At 42.5% G+C, this 26,497-nt stretch overlaps 1 protein-coding gene and 2 long non-coding RNA genes across 5 annotated transcripts in view; 2 read left to right on the top strand and 1 right to left on the bottom strand.

The window, feature by feature from the left end:
* LOC138973373 (uncharacterized) overlaps window positions 1–26,497 on the top strand; it is a 458,327-nt gene that overhangs the window by 184,088 nt on the left and 247,742 nt on the right. The gene's annotated exons all lie outside the window — the stretch shown is intronic.
* The window catches only part of LOC138973367 (hemicentin-1-like), a 486,299-nt gene that overhangs the window by 280,865 nt on the left and 178,937 nt on the right, over window positions 1–26,497 (bottom strand). The gene's annotated exons all lie outside the window — the stretch shown is intronic.
* Window positions 20,743–24,793, top strand: LOC138973358 (uncharacterized). Its single transcript, XR_011457985.1, has 3 exons — window positions 20,743–21,877; window positions 22,769–22,859; window positions 23,755–24,793. It is a non-coding gene; the product is annotated as an uncharacterized lncRNA (long non-coding RNA).

Raw genomic sequence — 26,497 nt, 5'->3', positions numbered from 1 at the left:
AAAGAATTTGTTTTAGAGTTTGCTGTCCAGAAACCCGTCAAAAAAGAAGGGAAAATGTGTGTGAAAGAAAACAAAACAGGAGCAAAGTGATACGATAGGAATACAGAGACATATTTCTTGGGACTTGACCCTTGCAGGTAGGTGGACTGAAAGTAGTGTGTGAACAGAACAGAACCAATTCTGTCTGTTTACAACCGCATGAAAGCAGGAAAGAGATCGTCGTCGGATTGAATTACAATAACATTAACATGCTTCCATTTGAAACTTCTCGGTCTTCATCGTGGATTGACGCCCTCCCAAAGTCTAATTGAAGCCCTCCGTCGCTTCGCTCCGTCGGGCTTCAATTAGCTTTTGTCGGGCGTCAATCCCCAATGAAGACCTCGAAGTTTCAAATGGAAGCATGTTAATGTGTAATTGTTGTGTGTTCCTTTCTTGGACTTGGATTTTGATTTTGGTTCACTTTCATCAACTATTTCAAATTATTCTCAGTTGAGTTGCCTTTGGGGTTCCATGCTACATGCTCATCAATATCTATTTGTTCTGATACTATTTTGCACTCTTGTTATTCTCATTACTGTTGGGGGAGTAACACTGGGAAATGTAACCAAAAAGATTAAGAGTTTGAAGGAAAGGAGTTCAAGTTTCTTGTTTAGAGAATTTTTTTCTGATTTGTATTTTTGACTTTGGCCTCAAAATATGTTTTCTTTTAATCCTAATTTTGCATTGAATTAATTGATAAAGCAATTTATATTTATTAACCTGTTGTTCTGTGTTAGCTTTTTGACTTGAATGTTGACTGTGGTTCATTTTGATCAGATAAATCAGTATGTTTTGCCGAGTTGCTTTTTGGGTTCCATGTTACATCGGAGATGGTATTGCATAATCATCAATATCTATTTAGATAAAAGTAATTTGCATCATTTAAATTATCCACACTGTTTGGGGAGTGATACTGGTAAATGTTGATTAGGAAATGTTACAAAATATTAACAGATACTTTTGTAGGAAAAACAGAATTGGTGTTGTTTTCTATTACAAAACTCACTTTAAAGTTTTTTTTATTAATTTTTTTTTCTTTCAAGTTTTACTTTGGGAGGGTGTTGAGAGTAGTTGTTGCAGCAAAACTGCATAGAACAATGTTAAAAAAGAGAGAAAAACTGACTTTAAGAGATGTTTTTAGTGTGATTTTTGTTTCCATGTTACACGCGTTATTTTGTTCATTTATCAATCAATCAATCAATCAATGACGCTTATATCGCGCATATTCCGTGGGTACAGTTCTAGGCGCTCTGCAGTGATGCCGTGTGAGATGAAATTTTATACGGCCAGTAGATTGCAGCCATTTCGGCGCATATTTACCTTTCACGGCCTATTATTACAAGTCACACGGGTATAGGTAGACAATTATTAACTGTGCCTAAGCAATTTTGCCAGGAAAGACCCTTTTGTCAATCGTGGGATCTTTAACGTGCACACCCAATGTAGTGTACACGGGGGGAGGGTTCGGACACCGAAGAGAGTCTGCACACAAAGTTGACTCTGAAATAAATTTCCGCCGAACCTGGGATCGAACTCACGCTGACAGCGGCCAACTGAATACAAATCCAGCGCGCTACCAACTGAGCTATCCAAAAACAAAGTTATAGCTGGATTAGCTTTTTTTTTACAACATCATGTGAAGAACATTTGTATCTTTCTATTTACATCTCATTTGAACTTTCTGGTGGGCATTTAATTTTTGACACCTATGTCACAGTATGAGACCCAGCTTTGGAGAATGACCCATATATATATATATATATATATATATATATATATATATATATATATATATAAGCACAGAAAAAATGTAAGCATTGCCCAAATGTTGTTAAAGATATTGATACCGGCGCGGGTAACCCAGTTGGATGAAACTTCTGGGTTGCACAGTAAAGCAAACAGGTCACGTAAGGCGAAATAACAACATTTAGTCAAGCTGTCGAACTCACAGAATGAAACTGAACGCACTGCTTTTTTCACCAAGACCACATACTCGTAGTTTCGTCAGTCCACCGCTCGTGGCAAAGGCAGTAAAATCGACAAGCCATGCAGAATAGTGCGGTAGTGGTCGCGCTGAGCAGGATAACACGCTTTTCTGTATCTCTATTCTTTTTAGCTTACTGAGTTTGTTTTTAATCCAAACATATCATATCTATATGTTTTTGGAATCAGGGACCGACAAGGAATAAGATGAAATTGTTTTTAAATCGATTTCGGAAAATTAATTTTAATCATAATTTTTATATTTTTAATTTTCAGAGCTTGTTTGTAATCCAAATATAACATATGTATATGTTTTTGGAATCAGAAAATTACGAAGAATAAGATGAAAATATTTTTGGATTGTTTAATAAAAAAAATAATTTTAATTACAAGTTTCCGATTTTTAATGACCAAACTCATTCATTAGTTTTTAAGCCACCAAGCTGAAATGCAATACCGAAGTCCGGCCTTCGTCGAAGATTGCTTGGCCAAAATTTCAATCAATTTGATTGAAAAATGAGGGTGTGACAGTGCCGCCTCAACTTTTACAAAAAGCCGGATATGACGTTATCAAAGGTATTTATCGAAACAATTAAAAAAATCATCCGGGGATATCATCCCCAGGAACTCTCATGTCAAATTTCATAAAGATCAGTCCAGTAGTTTACTCTGAATCGCTCTACACACACACACGCACAGACAGACACACGCAAACACACACAGACACACATACACCACGACCCTCGTCTCGATTCCCCCTCTATGTTAAAACATTTAGTCAAAACTTGACTAAATGTAAAAAACCAAATAGTAGCCGTCTTGAAAAAAGTCTCCTCAAATGTCATGATAGATTTGAGATGCTTAGAAAAATGTTACACACTGTGCACAAAATTTGATTGGCATTCAAGGTTCAGCAAAGACGAAAGATAGTTTTGTGTCATATTTGTGACTTTTCTTCTTCTTCTTCTTTGTTCATGGGCTGAAACTCCCAAGTTCACTCATATTTTTGCATGAGTGGATTTTTACCTGTACGACCGTTTTTACCCTGCCATACGCCGATTCCAGGGGAGGATTTGTGACAAAACAATGTCTAAATTAAGATAGGGTGATGTTTGTTTGTTTGTTTGTTTGTTTATTTGTTGCTTAACGTCCAGCCGACTACGCAGAGCCATATCAGGACGAGGAAGGGGGGGATGAAGGGGGCCACTTGTCAAGCGATTCCTGTTTACAAATGCACTAACCCATTACTTGTGTCCCAGCAGGCTTTAGTAAAACTAAATTAATACCTACTGGAAGATTACCAGTTTCCAGTATGTTAAAATAGGCTTAACCTATCTACTGCTGGACTTACATCAGAACACTAACAGATTAAACTATACATGAATCGCGAGACAAGCGGCAAGAGAAGAGATTTTTGGAAAAAATACAGGTGAATGAGCAAGAAGGCAGAAAAAAAAAAGAATTCATGAAGAAAAAGAGAGCATGACAGGAAAGAGGAACCAAAAATCTACCTAACAGCAAACTAGAAAGCTCCTGCGGTTCCAAAAACAGGAGGGGCTTTTAATTTCATAACCGCAGTGCCCCACTGCGGGAGATAGGGTATGTATCACAAGATATGGTAGATCAGTTCATGAAACCTCTCAAGCTATATATACAATAAGTTGTCTTGCATAACCCATAGAAGACTTGATCCCTCCCTTTTGGAGACCCCCAACAAGACCGGGGGGACCTCCATCTTTTCAAGACCCTGTTTCCTCTGATATGATGTTCATAACCTCTGTAAGTTGAAACCCATTTTAAGACCTGATTTTCTCATGGTTTTGTAGGTCTTAAATTTAAAGGTTTCCACAACATATGACACCACCCCCCCCCCCCCCCCCCCCAAAAAAAAAAAAAAAAAAAAAGAGAGACTTTTCCAGCTTCATAAAATAATGTTTAACTTAAGAGAACGTTCACGTCCGTCTGATTACACAAACTTGATCCTGATGTAACCTGTATCATTTCATCTAGTTATTCAACCCCAAGAATATTTCACATAAACAAACTAAAAAAAACAAAAACTCCTCTGCACCAACATATCACTTGCCTGACATACTCAGCATCCACCAAATTATCAAAAAAGAGTTTTCTTTTCACAAAAATCATAGTAATTACTTATTTTCTTGACCAAATTGAGTTGTGGCTGGCCCAAACAAAATACCTTTACTCAGTCTTCTTAACATCAACTTTTCTACCAAGCCAACAAAGCAGGTCATTTGGACCTATGCATGTTTTCAATCCAGGTCTAATTAACCTTTTGTCCTGAGCTTGAGGCTAGACACAACACCCCATGAAAAATGTATTAACCTTAATTCTCATATTCACTCATTCAAACAAACAAAATTGACACTGCATGCAAATCCTTACCTTTCTCTTACATACATAGGGGCGGGGATGTAGCTCAGTCGGTAGCGCGCTGGATTTGTATTCAGTTGGCCGCTGTCAGCGTGAGTTCGTCCCCACGTTCGGCGGAAATTTATTTCAGAGTCAACTTTGTGTGCAGACTCTCTTCGGTGTCCGAACACCCCCCGTGTACACTACATTGGGTGTGCACGTTAAAGATCCCACGATTGACAAAAGGGTCTTTCCTGGCAAAATTGCTTAGGCACAGTTAATAATTGTCTACCTATACCCGTGTGACTTGGAATAATAGGCCGTGAAAGGTAAATATGCGCCGAAATGGCTGCAATCTACTGGCCGCATAAAATTCCATCTCACACGGCATCATTGCAGAGCGCCTAGAACTGTACCCATGGAATATGCGCGATATAAGCCTCATTGATTGATTGATTGACATGTAATTTCCTCAGTTTCAAGGCTTTGCTGGAGAAAATTCAGATGAATGTTAGAAGTTGAGATTTTATAGCGTAATTAGTAATACCCGTCGTACCTGGTCCTGAGCCTTCAAACTGGAGATCATATGCTTTCACAGACACAGATCCTACAGTCGATATGTTGGTCTTGAACATGCAGGTTAGGGTAGCTGGTTCTCCCTCCTTCACAGGTGGCAATCTGCATCCTGTTTCGCTTTGTCCTGTTCAGAAAACATACAAAGAATTTGTTAAAATGTTCATGAGGAAATCTCACTGAAATAATAATCATACGTATGTGAGAAGAGATTCACCATTGATAAAAGCAAGTACATTTATAATCTATATAATTATTCACTTATCTCTTTATTGATGAAAACTAACACAAACCTAAGGAGGTTTCAACTGCAGTGGTTTATGGCTCATGCAGTAAACACGCACAAAAAAAACAACTAAACACTGTAAATAAACCAAGTTACGACTTTAACTGATTTGTAAAAAAAAAAAAAACAGGCATTATTTCTTCTCAGCCACCTTTGTATCATCTGGATTTACATAAATCATTACATGTCATCATTACGCCTTAATGACTTAATCAGCACACATATTTCTACTGTATTGGCTATATATATATATATACGATTATGAACACCAGCATGGGTATCAGGGACACTTCATTGCCTTATGATTATAGTTCAGGAATGATCAGTATACAGTGGAACCCCCCTTTTAGGACCTTCCAAAATCTGACAAATTCAGGTATTAAAATGGAGGGAGTACGTATGTCTTACAATGGAGGTAAATTTACAGAGGTTATGAATAAAACATCTGAGAAAGGAAGGTCTTTAACCTTTAGCACGCCAATGGCGCCCGTGGTCGCGATAGAAATCGTCAAGATTAGTGTGTTTGAATTTCCCGCCGGTATGTTCATTTGCATACAGCCCTGACTTGCTTATTCAGTTTCAAAACAAGGCTCTCCATCTTCGTTCAAGCCGTTGATAGATTTTGGTTGTGTTTGATCAACTTTTACAAAGTTTATGGAGAGAATTAAAGTTGAACTCACAATGGAGGATGAAGGGTTTGAGAAGCTTTCAGACCTCTTCCTCTATCAAGATTCTGGCAATGAACTCGAAGCTTTTAGGCCAGAAAAGTCTTCAACAAATAGGTGATGGTTAGGGATGTACACGTGGAGGGATCGAACTATGCTGTCCGACATCGATGACAAAAATTGAGTGAAAAGTAGATATTTTGATGCCTGACTCGTGGAGTTTTGGGTCATGGAATTCCGACCTACATCTGTCAGAAGTTGATTTAGTTTCGTGCTGTTACTCACGAAAAATGTGGTCGATCTACTTGTCACAGATCTCTGGTCATTTGAAAGAAAAGAATTCATGTATGTAAGGCACAAAACCTATCATACAAAATAACTTGGCTGCAGGGGAGAGAATACAGAAAAATATGTGAAGTGCTAAACTCTGGTTAAAAGGGAGGAAGCCTTCAATAGGAAGGTTTCCGCCAGTTATCTCTTTGAGGTTTTGGGTGCTTACAGAGTACCGTGCCCCTTGCGGGGGTATCAAACATCAAGGTCACAAGCAGGGTCAAGGGGAAGGTCGGACAGGAGACTACAATAGGAAGGTTTCCGCCAGTTATCTCTCTTTGAGGTTTTGGGTGCTTAGAGAGTACGTGCCCCTTGCGGGGGCATCAAACATCGAGGTCACAAGCAGGGTCAAGGGGAAGGTCGGCTGGGCGGACAGGAGACTATTGGAAGTCATGAAAGGGGGGCTCGACCACTGCCTATGTATTCTGACTCTGAGTTGAAGGGGTTGAAACCAACAGCAACAGCCTATAACTGTAGATCAAGTTTTCCCACATGCGTATGCATAAACTGAACTAGTGCATGCCATCCATGTTTAATTCACAGAACACATGATGTCACTTATCACAGTGTATCTATCAAAACTATTACGTGACCTTTATTTCGTTATACACTCTAATTTTGACATTGTAAGTTATGTAACTTTCATACTTTTAAGCACAAGCAATTACGTCATGCATACAACTATACTGATATTGGCCATCCAGTACATAATTTAATTTTTTCATCCCCCCCCCCCCCCCCCCCCTCCATACAGCTATAAGCCTCTCATGCATAAGACTATATAATTAACACCTATACATACCAAGTACTCCCACACATGTCAGCGTCCAGATCAGCACAGTGAAGCTGACACCCTTCCCGATCATTGTTGCTCGCTTCCTCTTTTGCAGAGCGTTCAAGCCTATATTGTGCAGGCTTCGCCTAGGAAAACATTGCTTTCACAATCAACATTCTTTTCATATTCTTTGATTTTTCTGGAAACAGGTAATCTTGAACTTTAGCATGTTAAATTCATAGCTCATAATTTAGAGGCATTTAATCTCCAAATTTGTAGAACCTGCACTTGTAATCATAACAAGTAATTTTAGATCCCTTTGAAGTTACGGAATGAACTCCGATGAACTGTACGAATGCATTTCGTTCACATGAGTCAAAGGAATTATTCGTATGAGCGGACAAGAGAGACAACTCTTTCGTGTAAATGATGTCCCATACGTACACCATTTTCGGTGCATTTTCGTCGATTGAACTATGCTCAATACGTCAATTAATTTCACGACAAATGTTTTTTGGCTTGCTTACATGGACTTGCATCAAAAATAAGTAAAGAATGTCACTGGATTCTGAGCTATGATTATAGTATGAATTTAACACGCTAAAGTTGGGTACATGACATAAGCTCGAAAGACAAAAGCTCGAACGACAAAATCTCGAACGACAAATGCTCGAATGGACAAATGCTCGACGCGACAAAAGCTCGACGCGACATATGCTCGAACGACGAATGCTCGAATGGACACATGCTCGACGTGACAAAAGCTCGACGCGACATATGCTCGAACGACAGATGCTCGAATGGACAAATGGTCGACGCGACAAAAGCTCGACGCGACATATGCTCGAACGACAAATGCTCGAATGGACAAATGCTCGACGCGACAAAAGCTCGACGCGACATATGCTCGAACGACAAATGCTCGAATGGACAAATGCTCGACGCGACAAAAGCTTGACGCGACATATGCTCGAACGACAGAAGCTCGACCGGACTGTAGAATGATGCTGTCAAAACTACTCTGATAACGTCATATCTGAAACTGTCACGGTGATGTTGTTCTAGTTTCGAGCGACAAATTAACTAAATTTGTTTGATATCACGTGGTTGTGGTTGGGGTTGTGGTTGTTGTTGTTAGCACGCTGCTGGATTCCACACACACACACACACACACACACACACACACACACACAGAGTCGTCAAGGACCGGATCATGAGTAGTAGGAAATGTTGTTGGCCATTCCGAAAAGGAACTCCATGAACAGACGCTCTGTGGTGCGCTCCGCGTACTGGCTGACCAGCCGTAGAATGCGATGCTCTTGTCGCTCGTTTTTCTTCCGGCGCTTCTTGCGTTGCTCTCCACAGCGGGCTGCGTGAATTGCCATGTCTGTGTGCGCTTGTTCTCCTTTCAGGAATTTGAGAAAGTCCCAGAGATTGGGATGATCTTTGCCAATGATAGACTGGACTCGGCGATGCTAGCCTTCTAGTGCATTTGTGGTTCTTGGTTCATGTTCAATCGTCCTTTCATGAACGCACCACATGGCTGGGTTGAACACAGGGTTTCTCCAAACGAGGCGAAGTGCCGCTTACCTGAACCTTTCCTGATAAACAGTCAATCATGGGCCAAATCAAAATAATAACATTGACAAATCTAAACCCCGACACAATCTTCCCCCTTCTTTTTTTTTTCTCTCTCTCTCTCTCTCTCTCTCTCTCTCTCTCTCTCTCTCTCTCTTTTGCAGACAGATTTTAAAATAACACAGACAGGCAAAATAACACCGAGAACGACATTCGAGCTTTTATCGCGTCGAGCTTTTGTCGCGTCGAGCATTTGTCCATTCGAGCATTTGTCGTTCGAGCATATGTCGCGTCGAGCTTTTGTCGCGTCGAGCATTTGTCCATTCGAGCATTTGTCGTTCGAGCATATGTCGCGTCGAGCTTTTGTCGCGTCGAGCATTTGTCCATTCGAGCATCTGTTGTTCGAGCATATGTCGCGTCGAGCATTTGTCCATTCGAGCATTTGTCGTTCGAGCATATGTCGCGTCGAGCTTTTGTCGCGTCGAGCATTTGTCCATTCGAGCATTGCCATTTGTCGTTCGAGATTTTGTCGTTCGAGCTTTTGTAGTTCGAGCTTATGTCGGACACCGGCTAAAGTTCAAGATTACCACATTTAAAATCTTGATCTCGAACGATGTCTCTAGAATTCATGTTGCGAGCTGAAGTCATAATACATTCATTTATTAATCTATTAATTTATGAATTTAATAATTCACTGTGGAGATCTACGAGGCTCGGTAATACCTGAAAATCGACCCCAGGGGAGATTCCCGAATACGAGTCAGTGGAAGTGTTCTTTTACTGCGATGATTTTGTCGTTTACATCACTTGTAGTTCAATCCTTCGACAAAATTAAACGATTTTAAGGTCTTTTGCATGCTCTCGATGCTCAGTTGATTTATCAACCTGATCAACGCACCCGAGGAGACTTTGAACACTTACCGCAAATCGTAGCTTTGGTTGCCTCACGCCATTTTCTTACCACAGTAAGCCCGTAAGAGTAGTGTCCCTTCACAACTTCCTTCCTGCTTCAGTGCTTGCCAAGTATACAGGTTGTAAGATGCAGCTCGATTTACATGTGATGACGTTAACGAGTTATCAAGCCGTCCTGCCACGCAGCACGTTTTGATGCACGCGCTATTCAAGACTTAGTAACAATTTGGCCGAAATGTAGTTTTAGCAGAAAACCATGATTAAAAACGCCATTTCAGTACCCGTGCCCGTGGCCTATGGTTTGCAGCGCAAACTGATGGTGAAAATCATAATGGCATGCCACAGCTTCAATCTGTAGCCCACAGCTTCAATCTGTAGCCTCGGGGTGTTTTTTTCCCCACCTGCTTTATTTTAGGCCGCTGCTAACGGCACGATATCGTTTGGCTAGCAAATATATGCTAGCGGCACGATATCGTTTGGCTAGCATCCAAGCCCTCGAATTTGCTTTATATCCGATATCGTGCCGCTAGCATATATTTGCTAGCCAAACGATATCGTGCCGTTAGCCACTCCGTATATTTTAATGTTCTCTTGGGATCACAGAGAAAAATGGAGAGAAAAAAAACTGCCGGTGTAGTGCGTTCACATTTCCCCTGCGTTCAGATTTTGAGTCACTGCGGCCTTTTTGTTGATCTTGTATAAACTCCACACTGAAAAGCACCCCTCCCTTCCATATTACGGATGATCGAGCTTAGGTAATTTACATTCATATGATCAAATTCGTTCAACCAACATGCTTTATTTCAACTTGGAAATTCGCTTCATCCTAAAATCCTTCCCTTCTCATTCAAGGGACGAATCCTTTAATTTGACCAGGGAACAACATTTCAGTTTCGGGTATATATATATATCTATATATATATCTATATATATATATATATATATATATATCGAATCGGATATATATATATGAACGCACTATATACACCGGGGTGAGATTTGGTTGAATAACACACGTTGGAGTGTACGTAAGACTTTGATTTTTCATCGCCTCAATCTACGCAAAGCAATTGAAGAAACAGTATCGGATGCTTGGAAATCTTTCTATTGACGAGCATCTCAACAAGGGAAGAGTCAGTCGCGCAGTTTTCCCAGTCATGGTTGGTCCCCGTCATCATGTGAAACGAGCTGCATCTTACATCATCCCTCAGTGCTGAAAAATACAGTCGAGCGCGACTTCGACAACCGGAAACTCCCGAATGTCGCCACAGGCACTTGAAGCAGAGAGCTTCTGTTTGCCACGCTTGAGGCGTTACACAGTTTAACTTAGTGTGAACAAAGTTCGCTGTATAGTGTAAAATATGTTATAAATCATAAAAGCCGACCATAGGGGCCCAAGGACTGTTATGCCGGGGTGGAAGTAGAGATAAGCGCCTACTTCCCAAGAAATGCTCCAAATGGCTTCGTGTCTCCAAACACCTCTGACAGTCAAATCCAGCTCCTGGCCTTCACGTGGCGGGCCCTGTCTTCGACTAACAGGAGAAGGGATGCAGGCGGGTCACTGGCGCCTTAAAACCAGCTGCTTCGGGCAGTTAACCTTGGATGGTCGCTCATCTAGGAGAAGGACAACTCCGATTTCAAAACCCGCACTGCCTTGTGTGCGCCTTGGGAAAGGCAAAGGCTACGAGAAGGAAAACTTCGACAACAAACCCGGGTAGAGTGGACTCGACAGCCCAGCAAGGCAGCTACTCTTGGGGAGGAGGCAACCCTGAGTAAGAACCTCAACCACCGAAGACGGAAGACAGCAGCCAACTTGGCGTGGGGAGAAAATCGGCTGTCTACGCTTCCACGATAATATGGCCGTACAATTATCTTTATTCTTCTTAACATCGAACGCAGAAGAAGAAGAAGAATAAAAGCCGACCGAATGATGCTTGACGGTATCAGGCACTGTCAAGCACAAAAAGTGAAACCTCATGGCCGTCAGACATTTTTCTTGACTGCATGGCCTGTGTCTGTATCTCAGTGTATCTGTGGTTACGTCGCTAGCATCCAGACATCTCAAGATGGCATCCAGATTGCTGGCTTTGGCGCGACGGGTGGGGTGTGCGCAGCGACGTCGTTTATCGGCGGCTGGTAATCAGCGCCGCCTTGAATGCCTCAGTAGAGGCTGAGTGGACACTGAACTGTGTTGTCCAGGTGATTCCACTCTATTGTGGATTGTGCTCGCCTTCATAGGCGAGAATTTTTATGTGCGTTTTCAAAATGCAATCTTTGGGTGTTTGTTGAATCGTCACTCTCCTCCTTTTCTTCTTCACTCTCATTCCCTTTCTTTTCCTCTTACTCTTTCCTTTTATCCACCTCTGTTCCTTCTTCAGCCCTTCTGTACTTACCCTCTTCTGTGCCTTCCCTTCTTTCGTTCTTCACCTTCTGTAGGCCTCTTTTGGATTGGCAGTGCACGGCCATTCCCTCTGAGGCCTGTTGTCTTGAGCACTTTCTTCTTTCTTCTTTGCAAACTCTTTTTGCCTGCTCTAGCTTCTTCTCTCTTATACTGTTTCCTTTTTTGTTGCTACGTTCTTCCCTTATTCATTCTTTTTACTGTTCTTTTCGCTAGCTCTTCATTCTTTACTTTCTTTCTGCTCTTTTAGGTCTCTTTAACTTCTATCTCTTTATCTTTCTTTCTTTTCTTCCATATCTCTCTCTCTCTCTCTCTCTCTCTCTCTCTCTCTCTCTCTCTCTCTCCATTTCTATGTCCTTTCTCTTTCTCCTCTCCTTCCCTTTCTCTTTCCCTATCTCTCCCTCCTTCCCTTTCTCCCTCCTTCCCCCTCTCTCTCTCTTTCTCTCCTACCCTCTGTCCCTCCCTTCCTTCTCTCTCTCTTTCTTCAATGTGTGTTGACCCTTCTGTTATTCCTTCTTGTTGGTCGTGTTAACCAAAGCTTCATTCTTTCACCGGTATCGGCGTGAGTTTTTGTAACGAAGTGTGCGCTGATTTCGTGCTTGTGTTGCTTGGCCAAAGAATTCAGTTGTGGTTTTTGTATTGAGCACTATTCAGAAAAGGGTATGCGGGAACTGAATAGCGATTGAAGGTCATTTTTCCACTGGCAACCGTCGGAGGCAGTAGGCTTAAGGTTCAAGGAAGCCTATCTTTTCTTTTTTTTTACACTTCAGTGAAGTTTATGGTCTGAAGTTAGTTTCTTTAATGGGACAATGCGCAGTACAGGTATGTTGATTTATCTGTTGATTGTTTGCATTATGATTGCCTTATTGTTTACCGAAATATGCCTATTATATTGCACCGTTTGCAACTGACTTTGTGCTCGGATTTACTGCATATGTCGAGACGTTTTTCTTCAATAGTTCTGGACGTTGTTTATGCGTTTTCTGCTGATTATCGGCTTGTTTTGTTTGAGCGAATAAATTGTCCGCAATAATAACTGTAGATGATGAAATTTCAAGTTTGATTTGATGAGTATCTAATTTGTAGGGTAATTTTGACATTTTTTATGGATTTTAAATTCGCAGTTAACTCAGTGTAATTATAGTGCCGAAAGGGAAATATACGTTGGTTAAGCTAGTTTACTTTGATAATTTATGCGCGAATTCGTGGTCTGACCGGATTTGACTATTTGAGACTTTGGACGATTCGCTTAATTTCGCTGCCTATTTTGTTTATTCAGTGTTAGTAACTCTGGTATTTGAATGTTATGAGTTATTACTTAAGCCGGAATCTGCGTCACGTCAATGTAATCATTATGCTTTAATGATTTGTGCTTTCTTTGACGCCGTCTCGCCATTTAAAGAGGTGATTAACATGTTTGAAGTTATGCGTTTATGAGAATGTGCTTTGATGTTTCATCTTAGTTATTCTAGTATTCTAAATTACTTTTTGTAGTTTTCACCAGGGTCAGCGTCATGGTCACGGAATACAACAATAAACCTCCCGTAACATCATCACCTGCGTGAATTCTTCAGCGTGAGAAAGAGGCAGTTAGCGTGTCCCATAAACTGAATGCGAGTACAGTGAAAACTGTGCGCTGAGAGAAGACTCATCAACTTTTATGCCTAGTCATCTTTCCGCCTCTTATCAAAGGACATAAGCAGCTCACCTACCATGGCCTACCAAGATCAAGATGCCAGTCAGCCCCTGCAAGAATCAAAAGCCAAAGAGATAACTTATCTCAGCGACATTCATCTTTCACTGCCTTCAGCCGATACTACCTTCACTCTAGACAGCCAGGCTTCAAAACAGACTTCTCAAGACGAAGAGCACCATATGACGAGATCCACCGACCAGATCTCCGACAGACCAGTAGAGGCATTTAATGTACCACCATCAGACACCAGACCATACCGCCAATCAGGTCCAAGCTCAGACGCAGTTAAGACTCTTGGACCCACACGGACCAAAGACTTAGAAGAAAACATACGAGAAGTAGGGAAATTGGTAGGCCAGATACAGGAGAATCTACATGCTGGTAGCTCAATAAGCCCACAAAAGGCCCGCGAGCTACATACCATACTGTTGAAACAATGCCGAGCTCTAAAGGAACGCCTTGTAGCAGTCAGATATCTGAAACTGTCTACCCCATACGAAGACTCTTGTTGTGAACTTTTTGATATCTCTGACAATCTAGTTAACCAATTAGCCCAAATTACTCTAGAGCCCCCAGATGCTCAGCTCACCCAGACTAAACAAAATGACGTTACAGATCTGAAGCGTAAGGAAAATGAATCTAGAAAGACTAAAACAAACCCAGGAAATTCTTCCATTTCCTCCAGCTCTAAGCACTCTTCTGGGACCCATTCTTCAACTTCTTCTCGTAGACGTCTTGCGCGATCAGAAGCAGCCGCTCTTCAAGCCAAGTGCCAAATGATGGAAAAACTTCAAGAAACCCAACGAAGAGAGGCTGAACTGAGACATCAAATGGAGCTACAGAAGAGAACGATCAAGCTGGAAGAGGTTCAACGAGGAATGGAGGAGACTGAACGCTTACAGAAGATCAGACTAGAAGATTTCCGACGGGAAATGGAGGAAACTGAACGCTTACAGAAGATAAAGCAAGAAGAAGCTCAGCACGAAATGGAGGAGGCGAGGCGCTTTCAGGAGCTTGAAAACCAAATGATTCAAGTAAAGCTGGAAGAAGACAGAGCAAGACTACAAATGGAATTGAACGTAGCCAATGCCATAGAAGATGCTCTCAATCCAGCAGCCCCAAAGGATGAAGCAAACTCCCTCCTGAACTCCTTGCCCCGGTGTGATCCCATCAATGAACTGTTCTTATCTCGCACTGAAAACCAAGGCATAACAGACAGGGTAAATCCCACTGCAAGGCCTAATAAAGGAACAGCCCTACAGACGAATTATGCCCAACCAAGCATGAGTGACAACCTTGGGACAGATGCTAATTTGAGTTACATGCCCCATCACATTCCAATGAACACTGACCCAAGGTTCAACCAGGTGCATACAGATCATACTAGAGTTCCAGCAACTTTTCATAACCCCAACGGCTTGCGTCGAGACACTCCTATGAACACACAAGTCCACTTCAAGTCTGATCTGAGTCAGTGGCCACATTCCTCACAAGGACAACCCCAAGCAGGTCAAGGACTGCCCATACAGAGCGAACATTCACTGAATGCCAGCGCGCCACCCTTCACCTCAAGGTATCCTGCTTTCTCCGCTCAGACTAACACGGATAGCTTGCATGAACAGAGACATTGCATTTATCCCCAAGAAGATGCCGTTCCAACCACCTACGTCAACCTCGCAAAGTCAATCGCAGATGCTCTCACAATTAGCAGGCTTCCCGTTCCAAAGCCACCAGTGTTCAGAGGGGACCCCTTAGAGTATCCATCATGGTTTGCAGCCTTTCAGCACATGGTGAGGAACAGTGCAGTTGGACCAGAAGATAAAATGCTGATGCTTCGAGAATTCATCGAAGGTCCAGCCAAAGTTGCCGTTGGTGATCTCTACTATGATCTCGGAGAAGAGTCCTACAACAGTGCCTTAAAAATATTGAAAGGGCGTTTTGGAGAAGACTACACCATCGCCGAGGCATTGAAAGAAAGACTGGAGGCATGGCCAGAAGTGAAGGATAAGGATACAGTCTCCCTCAGAAACTACGTAGACTTCCTCAGACAGTGCTGTGTGATGGCAAAGAAGATAACTGGACTTAGTATCCTAGAAGACCCTGCACAAATCAAGCGTCTAGCCCACAAGCTTCCAGACTCACTAGCATTGTCATGGGGGCAACGTGTTGCTGATAGCAAGCTCTCCTGTGGCAGATATCCAAGTTTTGCCACCTTTGTCAAGTTTCTGGATAGCAAATGTGAAGCTCTTCACGAAGCAGATCTTCACAATAAAGGTAGAAAACGAGGTGCTGACCAGTCACAGTCTACCAAGGCCAACGGCAAGCAGACCTACACAACAATCAGCGAAGTGGACAAACCGGAACAGGAGAACAAGTCGGGAGAAGACACTGCAAAAGACCCAGCAACAAATAAGTTTCCTGCACAAAGAGGTTGTCTTTATTGTAATGACAAACACTTTACCCCAGATTGCAAGAAGTTGGCAGAAAAACCCTACGCAGAACGAAAGGAGTTTGCGATCAAACGAAAGCTTTGTTTCAAGTGTTTGAGAGGCTTCCATGCTGCCAAAGGGTGTTTTGCTAAGGTTTCCTGTGACACTTGCAAAATGAAGCATGTTACAATAATGCACGACCCGGATTTCAATCCCACGCAGAAAGCCACTCACCAAGTCTCTTTGATTGACGAGGAAACTGATATGAAGTTTGTTGCCACTACCAAATGTGGAGAATGCCTCTTTGATGAAGTCAAGAAGAGTTATGCCGTCGATCACCACATCACCACAAGACTTTACTCCCTCTATATGCCAGTATATGTCTCGTCTGGACTGGACCCAAGCAAGGAAATACTCGTCTACGCCATGCTCGATACCATGAGTGACACGACTTTCCTTAGCGATTCGGTGATGAACAGGCTTAACCTGGGAGCACAGGACTCTGTTTTGACACTGACCACTATGACCTCCAAGGCAGAAACAGTGGAATGCAAATCGTTCACCAATCTACATGTGAGAGCCTATGATTCTGAAGAGACTCTCAAAGTTCCGAAAGCCTATTCCCACCCAGAGATCAGTGTTGATCGGAGCCAGATTCCCACGCGAGACACTATACTTTCCATGTCTCATCTTGAACACATCGCCCACTGTTTCCCCCCTCTCTTGCATGCTCCCATCGCCATTCTATTGGGCGTCAATGTATCTGAAGCTCTACGCCCTTTGGAAGTAGTTTTCGGTGAACCTGGCCAACCCTACGCTCAACGAACGAGACTGGGCTGGGGCCTAGTTGGAGAGGTCGCGGCATCATGTGAACAAGATGGACCCCCTGCAAACGCCTTCGCTTCAAAGACTCTCGAACAGCCAAGACCGCCCACCAGAAAATCTGCCTTCTGTTTTCGCACTAGAGATCGCACTAACGAGCACCTGATCAGGCTACTGGAAAAAGACTTTACTTGTCCTGATGACCCACCAGACGTGCCTGTTGAAGACAATGACCGAGAAGTGAGATCCCATTTCGTGTGTGCACCAACGAAACCTCGAGATGATGCAGAGGAATTGGTCAAAGGATTCTCCACACTCGAGAAGCTGATTCAAGTGGTGATGCGCATCATGACCTGGCTGCGCCTGATCCAGAAAACAACTACTCCAAGCAGAGATTCGGTTGCGACCCCCCTGGAAGATAGGAAAACTGCATTTGAGCGGCTCGTCAGGAGCATACAGTTGATCTACTATCCTGTTGCATCGCGATCCACTCATGCAGAGTTGAAACGTCTCGCTGCCTACACTGACAAGGAGGGCCTGCTCAGAGTTGGTGGACGCCTGTCAAGTTCTGAGGAAGACCACAAGATCAAACATCCTCTCATACTGCCACGCGAGTCTCACTTGTCTCTGCTTCTTACCAGGTATCACCATAAGCAAGTTGGACATCAAGGTCGTACGACTACTTTAGCAGCCCTGCAGTCAAGAGGATTGTGGATCTGTGGTGCACGTCGCCTGGTTACATCTGTAATCCACAGGTGTGTTCCTTGCGCCAGACTGAGAGGAAGACCAATGGAGCAGAGAATGGCTGATCTCCCTGCAGAGAGAATAGAAGCTTCACCTCCCTTCACCAACACTGGCCTGGATTGCTTTGGACCCTTCACAGTACGGCACGGCAGGAAGGAAGCGAAACGATATGGACTGATCCTCACCTGCCTTGCATCACGTGCTGTCCATCTGGAAGTCTTAGAAGACATGACCACGGACTCTTTCATCTGTGGACTACGAAGATTTATTGCAATCCGCGGCAATGTCAAGACTATTCGATGTGACAGGGGAACCAACTTCGTCGGTGCAGCTCGAGAGTTTAGACAAGCTCGTCATGAAATGGATCCAGACAGGGTAGTCAAAGAAATGGTTGAACGGAACTGCAACTTCATCTTCAATCCTCCTCATGCCAGCCACTTTGGAGGCGTCTGGGAACGACTCATCAGAACTGTTCGCCAGGTGTTCTCCGGACTGCTCTTGGATCATGGAAGCAGGCTTACTTCAGACACTCTTTCAACTTTGTTCCATGAAGTCGCCAGTGTGGTCAATAACAGGCCTCTCTGCGTGACTCAGCTGGAAGACCCGACTTCTTGCGAACCTCTGACACCCAACCACCTGCTCACACTGAAACCGGAACCGATCTTTCCACCCCCAGGAACCTTCCAGAAGGAAGATCAGTATTCAAGAAAGAGATGGAGGAGAGTACAGTACCTGGTAGAACAATTCTGGACTAGGTGGAAGAAAGAGTATCTGCCAACACTGCAGCCGAGACGAAAGTGGTTTCACCAGAAGGACGCTGTGCAGCCTGGCATGGTTGTTCTTCTCATTGAAGATGGAGCTCCGAGGGGCACCTGGAGAATGGCCCGCGTTGAGAAGACATATCCAGGTGGTGATGGCTTGATTCGGTCGGTTCAGCTGCGGGTCTCGACCTCGGTGAAGACGACCAAAGGTTTGCCTAAGGTGCAGACATCTTTCATCGACCGACCCATTCACAAGCTGGTCCCACTCCACTTGAAAGACACTGAGTAGCAGTGATTACTGTTTTTGACATTGTCTGTTTAACTTTTGAAAGACTCGTTGACAGCGTAATGCTGGTTTGCTTCTTGCTCAGGCCAGTCTAAAGCGGATTACCCTTTGACTTTTTTTGGCCTTAAAGACTGGGTGAACAATTTCAAGTTCTCTATTTCATTGTTGGTATTATTGTGACTAATGATTATTTCAAGTTTACCTTGTTTAGAGTTTTGGAAGCTGCATGCAGCTTCGGCCGGGAGTGTGCTCGCCTTCATAGGCGAGAATTTTTATGTGCGTTTTCAAAATGCAATCTTTGGGTGTTTGTTGAATCGTCACTCTCCTCCTTTTCTTCTTCACTCTCATTCCCCTTCTTTTCCTCTTACTCTTTCCTTTTATCCACCTCTGTTCCTTCTTCAGCCCTTCTGTACTTACCCTCTTCTGTGCCTTCCCTTCTTTCGTTCTTCACCTTCTGTAGGCCTCTTTTGGATTGGCAGTGCACGGCCATTCCCTCTGAGGCCTGTTGTCTTGAGCACTTTCTTCTTTCTTCTTTGCAAACTCTTTTTGCCTGCTCTAGCTTCTTCTCTCTTATACTGTTTCCTTTTTTGTTGCTACGTTCTTCCCTTATTCATTCTTTTTACTGTTCTTTTCGCTAGCTCTTCATTCTTTACTTTCTTTCTGCTCTTTTAGGTCTCTTTAACTTCTATCTCTTTATCTTTCTTTCTTTTCTTCCATCTCTCTCTCTCTCTCTCTCTCTCTCTCTCTCTCTCTCCATTTCTATGTCCTTTCTCTTTCTCCTCTCCTTCCCTTTCTCTTTCCCTATCTCTCCCTCCTTCCCTTTCTCCCTCCTTCCCCCTCTCTCTCTCTTTCTCTCCTACCCTCTGTCCCTCCTTCCTTCTCTCTCTCTTTCTTCAATGTGTGTTGACCCCTCTGTTATTCCTTCTTGTTGGTCGTGTTAACCAAAGCTTCATTCTTTCACCGGTATCGGCGTGAGTTTTTGTAACGAAGTGTGCGCTGATTTCGTGCTTGTGTTGCTTGGCCAAAGAATTCAGTTGTGTTTTTGTATTGAGCACTATTCAGAAAAGGGTATGCGGGAACTGAATAGCGATTGAAGGTCATTTTTCCACTGGCAACCGTCAGAGGCAGTAGGCTTAAGGTTCAAGGAAGCCTATCTTTTCTTTTCTTTTTTTTTACACTTCAGTGAAGTTTGTGGTCTGAAGTTAGTTTCTTTAATGGGACAATGCGCAGTACAGGTATGTTGATTTATTTGTTGATTGTTTGCATTATGATTGCCTTATTGTTTACCAAAATATGCCTATTATATTGCACCGTTTGCAACTGACTTTGTGCTCGGATTTGCCGCATATGTCGAGACGTTTTTCTTCAATATTTTTGGACGTTGTTTCTGCGTTTTCTGCTGATTATCGGCTTGTTTTGTTTGAGCGAATACCTTGTCCGCAATAATAACTGTAGATGATGAAATTTCAAGTTTGATTTGATGAGTATCTAATTTGTAGGGTAATTTTGACATTTTTTATGGATTTTAAATTCGCAGTTAACTCAGTGTAATTATAATGCCGAAAGGGAAATATACGTTGGTTAAGCTAGTTTACTTTGATAATTTATGCGCGAATTCGTGGTCTGACCGGATTTGACTATTTGAGACTTTGGACGATTCGCTTAATTTCGCTGCCTATTTTGTTTATTCAGTGTTAGTAATTCTGTTATTTGAATGTTATGAGTTATTACTTAAGCCGGAATCTGCGTCACGTCAATGTAATCATTATGCTTTAATGATTTGTGCTTTCTTTGACGCCGTCTCACCATTTAAAGAGGTGATTAACATGTTTGAAGTTATGCGTTTATGAGAATGTGCTTTGATGTTTCATCTTAGTTATTCTAGTATTCTAAATTACTTTTTGTAGTTTTCACCAGGGTCAGCGTCATGGTCACGGAATACAACAATAAACCTCCCGTAACATCATCACCTGCGTGAATTCTTCAGCGTGAGAAAGAGGCAGTTAGCGTGTCCCATAAACTGAATGCGAGTACATGGATTGTGGGAAGAACGACTGTTTGTATTGTTCAGTGTTGCAGCGTGGTACAGCGAAACACCTGGTTTTTTTTATGTAATTGTCTATGGGGTTGCTACCAACGCAGTCTGCTGTCACGTTTGTCTTCTGGGTCGGATCATGCGGCCAGCACGTTGAGGGGTCAGGAATTTGTCTGGAGGCATTGCCGGCACCAGCCCCTCAACCACCTTGTAGTAGAAAGTCAGGCGGAGGTTTACTCGACGTTCCCGGAGAGTTGGGAGGTTGTGGCGTGTCAGGAGGCCCGTAACAAAGCCAGGACGTCTTGATCGGTAGTCGTTGGCGATGAAACGTGCTGCTGTGCGCTGTATGCGTTCCATCCTATCGATGTCCTGCGCTTGGTACGGGTCCCAGACTACGCGTATACGGCTCCCTACTCAAGGAGAGGTCGGACGAGGGCCAGGTAGGCATTTCGTCTGCAGGCTGCCGGGCAGTGGCGGAGGTTTCTGCGTAGGAAGCCAAGAGTGCAGTTTGCTTTCTTGGTGATGCTGCTGATGTGGTTTCTCCACTTGAGGTTGTCCGAGAATAGGATGCCTAGGTATGGGTTGGAGGGGACAGTTTTGAGGATGGTGTCGTTGAGGGAGTACATGAAGGTGGAGGGTGGTTTGTGGGAGATGCTCATTGAAAACATCGTGTCAGGCTCGTTTTAGGCGCTAAAATGTTCATTTTGGATTATGTCAATGCAGAATCGATTGATAAAAAATTTGTTTTTAACAACAACGTACATCAACATACTGTTGTTGAGGGTTCCATAAACTATGATTGTGTAATAATTAAGTGTGGCGGACGGCAGTGTCGGCGGCCAAGGCTTCTGAAAGCGCTGTGAGCTGCCGATGTTGCATGTGTATCAAATTAAAGTGTAATTTGAAGCTTTTCTTTTCCTTACTGCCTGCTAATTTTCAGAATTCAGTTTTCAATTCAGTGGACAGGTTACATATCTTTAGTTTGAGAACTCTGTCCTAACGAATGTCACATGATCAGTAAAAGCATAAGTAATGCATCAAATGACTTAAGTGTTCGTTTTTGGTAACAATAATCAAATTGTTTGCTACTCTCTGTGTGAACATCAGTCTCACGCCGTATAAACGGTTGCACCGACTGAAAGCCGCGGGATCGGTTGCATCGACTAAAAGCCGCGGGATCAGGACACGCGAGGTGAGTTTCTCCACAAAATTACAAATCTCTTCTCTTAATTAGTAGATTATCACATAACTTTTGTTTACACTTTGAACTTAGGTGTTGTAGCATCACATCATCGATTTTTTTCATTGATTGCATTTACGTGGGAATGTTGAACTGTGATTATTTACACTTGTTCAAGCGCATTTTTGTAAATTTTGACTTTCAACCTTCACCACTAAAAATCAAGCTTTCGGACAAAGCTACAGACAATTAAAATGTAATCAATGATTATTTATTGACCATTGGGTTAAATTTTATTAGCTAATGTTACATAGTTACTTCATATTTTACGGATATGCAAGGACACTAAACAGTTTGACGGTTGCACACCACGGAAAATCCTTGTACAGACCGGTTGTGCGCCACGGTAGTCATCGGTTGTGCGCCGTGGAAGTAATTGAAAGTTGAAAAGGTTTACTTTAAGGCTGAAAAATCGCTTCTGAACATTGTACAACAAACATCATGCCATGTAATGGTGTACAGTGGCCAGCAAAAGTATCGCACCAAATGGGAAGAACGGAAATGACTAAAATTGCTTTGAACGAATCGGGAAATTACCTCACATTTTAACGGTCCTAATTAGATATGTAAGAACTCTTCATTTGCTAACAGATTTGGTATCACAAGAAAGAGGGGACTTTCGTCTTTACTATGTTAAAAATTCATGAGTGTAGTATACTTGATTGTATTAAAAAGACCGTTTGAAAAGTGTCTAAATTGTTAGACCTTTCCTCTCTTTCTATGTGGTGCAATACTTTTGCTGGCCACTGTACCGGATAGTGTACAGTCCCAATAGTTTCATGGAGACATGCACTTTTTTTAGGATGGTACTCGCACTCTGATATTTCTAATTTTCTATGGCAGATGGAGTCCGGCCCCTGAAATCACCTGTCCACTGCATAAACCATGGATGCGAATCAGCCCCGCTTCATGTGCTGGTATTGTTCCGAAAAATGTGAAGAATTCATCATCGCTATCGATCATGCTTTATCATTACACCCCACTGAAAATGTGAAGCTTCGCATTCTTCGGCTTGACGATAAAGCCGGGGTATTCAGATATTGTTCAAAAGACTTCGAAGTAATTCCAAAGACAGTAGCAGAGGGATACCACATTGTTGGCCATAAGAATGAAACTATCACAATAGAATGCAAAGCCGACGAATGCTTCTAAGTAATACAATAAAAATTCATCAGCCCGAAATGCACAACATCTGATGCATCTAAGAGTAAATTAAAAATATATCACAAACTGCATTCCTTGCTGCAAATTGACTCAAATTAGAATAAAATGTAGTCATTGTAAAATAAATAAACAATATTGATCACATATATTGGATTTCTTGCTAACAATCTGGAGTAAAAGAATTTCAACAAAATATTCTTCTTGTGACTTGAAGTTGAACACAGACAGTTTCTCACTGCCTAAATGCCATTGGACACCTTGACTTCTCATGTCGACGCAACCCCTGTCGCTGTTTGAACTTACTGCGGCACTTGACACACTCAAACTGGGGTTTCTCGTCATGGGTATGCATGTGCTGACTCAGCAGTCGGGCACAAGCAAAACTCTTGCCGCATTTGCTGCAGACAAGAAGTCTTGGTTTTGTCTTACAATTGTGGCGTGTGAGGTTCCGTTTGCTTTGGAAATACTTGTTGCATTTTTTTGCATCTGTGTGGCTTTATGCCTTGATGACCACTACAGTGGCTGTGAAATTCAGTAATGTTCATGAAAGCTTTATCACATACCCCGCACGTGTGTCTTGATCCCGTTTGAAAGCCGTGTGCTTGTCTCCTGTGTTCTGTGAGACCAGAAGCATATTTGTAACTTTTGCCACACTCTTGACACAGATGACGCTTGCCTAAACTCCCAGACGGCTTTGATGGTGTTGATGTCCTTGTGGGTGGACCTATGGTCTGAGCTTGCCCTTGTGAAAGAACAGCGTCCACAGCTTCCACCACCTCTTCGCTAACATCAAGATAGCTATCCGTCGTGATACCAGAGATCTCCATTCTGCAACCTCTCTGCCGGGATCGGTGGGGGTGGTAGCCCGCTATCGTGGGGGTTGGGGGTTGCAGAGAAGCAAAATATGGAGTTATCGGATCGTACAAAAACGCACAGAACATCGGCAATAAAGGTGGTGGGCCCGGGACTATAACAACATAACAAAACAAGAGCTGAGACATTCACCAAATATAACTTGATATTACTGGAAAATTTAGAAGGACAATGTCCCATGGTGCACAACCGCTGGCAATCAAATATTGTCGCGACGTGCAACCATGCTCTTCCGTGGTGTGCAACCGTCAAACTGTTTGGTGTCTTTACATATCCGTAAAATATGAAGTAACCATGTAACATTAGCTAATAAAATTTAACCCAATGGTCAATAAATAATCATTGATTACATCTTAATTGTCTGTAGCTTTGTCCGAAAGCTTTATTTTTGGTGGTGAAGGTTGAAAGTCAAAATTTACAAAAATGCGCTTGAACAAGTGTAAATAATCACAGTTCAACATTCACACGTAAATGCAATCAATGAAAAAAATCGATGATGTGATGCTACAATACCTAAGTTCAAAGTGTAAACAAAAGTTATATGATAATCTACCTTTGTTACGTACGTGTAAACAGACCTGGGGACCCATACGATTTTGCCGTATTTTGTACGCATGATTGTCAAGAAAACGATCACGGTACGATCGTGGAAAAAGATACGACGAGAAAAAATCCTAGGCGGCTTTTCTTCACAAGCGCATCCGGAAGCCGATCAAGTGTTTTGACACATGATTCCAGTTATTGTCAGTAGACATTAAAAGAAGCATTTGTTTTAATTGTATTGGTAAATTTAATTCAGTAACGGTGCGACGCTGATGCGTGTGAAGCATGTTTGAATCATGGATGTTCAAATGCTGTGTGAAGTACGCTCATTTTCTGAAAATACACCAAGTCTGTTTGAGAATACAGTACTCCAAGTGGAAAACCGGGCTTCCCAGGTCTGTGTAAAGGTAATTGTGGCTTCAATTTTGTGATCATTTCATTATCTGCAATATCATGTGTTGGTGGTTTGGGAATTTTCTGTCAAGTCAAGCGAAGGCTCAAGCACAGGTCAAGGTGTGTGTGTGTCAGTGTGTGCGTGCAGTGTGTGTGTGCAGTATGTGTGTGTGTGTAGTGTGTGTGTGTGTGTAGTGTGTGTGTGTGTGTGTGTAGTGTGTGTGTGTGTGCAGCCATCAGTGCAAATACAAAAGCTCAAATTCACCAACATGCACTTTGACAATTTAGGGTTGGAATATGGATACTGTGTCCGAGGCAGTTTGCACGTACAGTTGACCATGTCCATCCCAGCCGGGATTTGAACCCATGACCCGCAGATCAGAGGTCCAATACTCTACAAACCGAGCTACAGGGCCACGCCCCCCGTTGAGTGTTCTGAACTAACTGTTTATTATAGAGCGAAATGTGATTGTGAGTGTCCCAAATAATTAAATCTGCAATCTTAACTTTTACAGTGCTGTAGCAGCCACAAAAGAAGAAAAACAAATTATGTTGCAAACAGTGCATGTGCCACAATGTTCACATTTTTCTCTTTTTCAAAGCTCAAAGGGTGGGGGCTTGACTTTTCAATGAAAGCAAACAAGAAATCACAATTCACATGTCAACTTATGTGCAGACCTGCTAGTGCAATATCCCCCTTCGTGTGTACACGCATGCACAAGATCATGATCGAGCGCACGGAGAAAATACTGTCATCCATATCAGAGTTCCGAGTGTGGGTTATCGAAACATGGAAATACCCAGCCTGCTTCCCCAAAATAGGCGTATAGCGAGGTCATACACGTAAAAATCCACTCGTACAAAATCAAGAGTGAACATGGGATTTTCAGCCCATGAACGAAAAAGAAGAAAATGTATGTAGTTCCAGGCAATTTAAGAAAAATACTGTACTCCAAGACAAAAAGTAAATCTACTAAAATGAGGCTGGGCGAAGGAAAAGCAAAAATCTCAAAATAAGTGACTTAAGGCTACATGGTGTAAAAGTTCAGGAATTTAGACGCCATCGAGGCTAGCAGTTTTAGGAAGGGGGAAAGATAGACAAAGGTGGCACTGTGGTCATCTCACGACTCTTTGGATTTGAAGAGTTAAGCCTAATATTAATTAACCCGCATTGCATGGTACCAAACTAATTATACTGCAGAATAGAGCACTAATCTGGGAGTGCAATCTTCAGCAAATACACAATGTTTGAAAATAACTCTGTCATCTTTTTATGTGAATTCAGTAAAGACGAGGCAGAGGAAACACCGACGACATATGCACAAATAACACACAAACAAAGAACTACAGAGTCGATGTGTAGTGTTGCAGCAGTTAACAACCAAAGTGAAAACATTTTATTACAACCTCTAAGTACTTTACCTTACCTATGATTTAAATATTGATTGATAAGTTTAATTACCAAATCTGTTAAGTATTTTACCCTAACACCAGGCTGACCCTGGTTTACCCCAAAAAATGTCAGGGGAATCGGCCGGGTTGAACGGTGCTCTCTTTATGCCGTGTAATGGGCGCAATCGGGTTGTCTAGTCAAGCCCT

Source organism: Littorina saxatilis, linkage group LG8 (genome assembly GCF_037325665.1).
Source record: "Littorina saxatilis isolate snail1 linkage group LG8, US_GU_Lsax_2.0, whole genome shotgun sequence".
NCBI classification, from domain to species: Eukaryota; Metazoa; Mollusca; class Gastropoda; order Littorinimorpha; family Littorinidae; genus Littorina; species Littorina saxatilis.
Note: the sequence above shows the minus strand (reverse complement) of the source record. Positions and strands in the feature narration are given on the sequence as shown.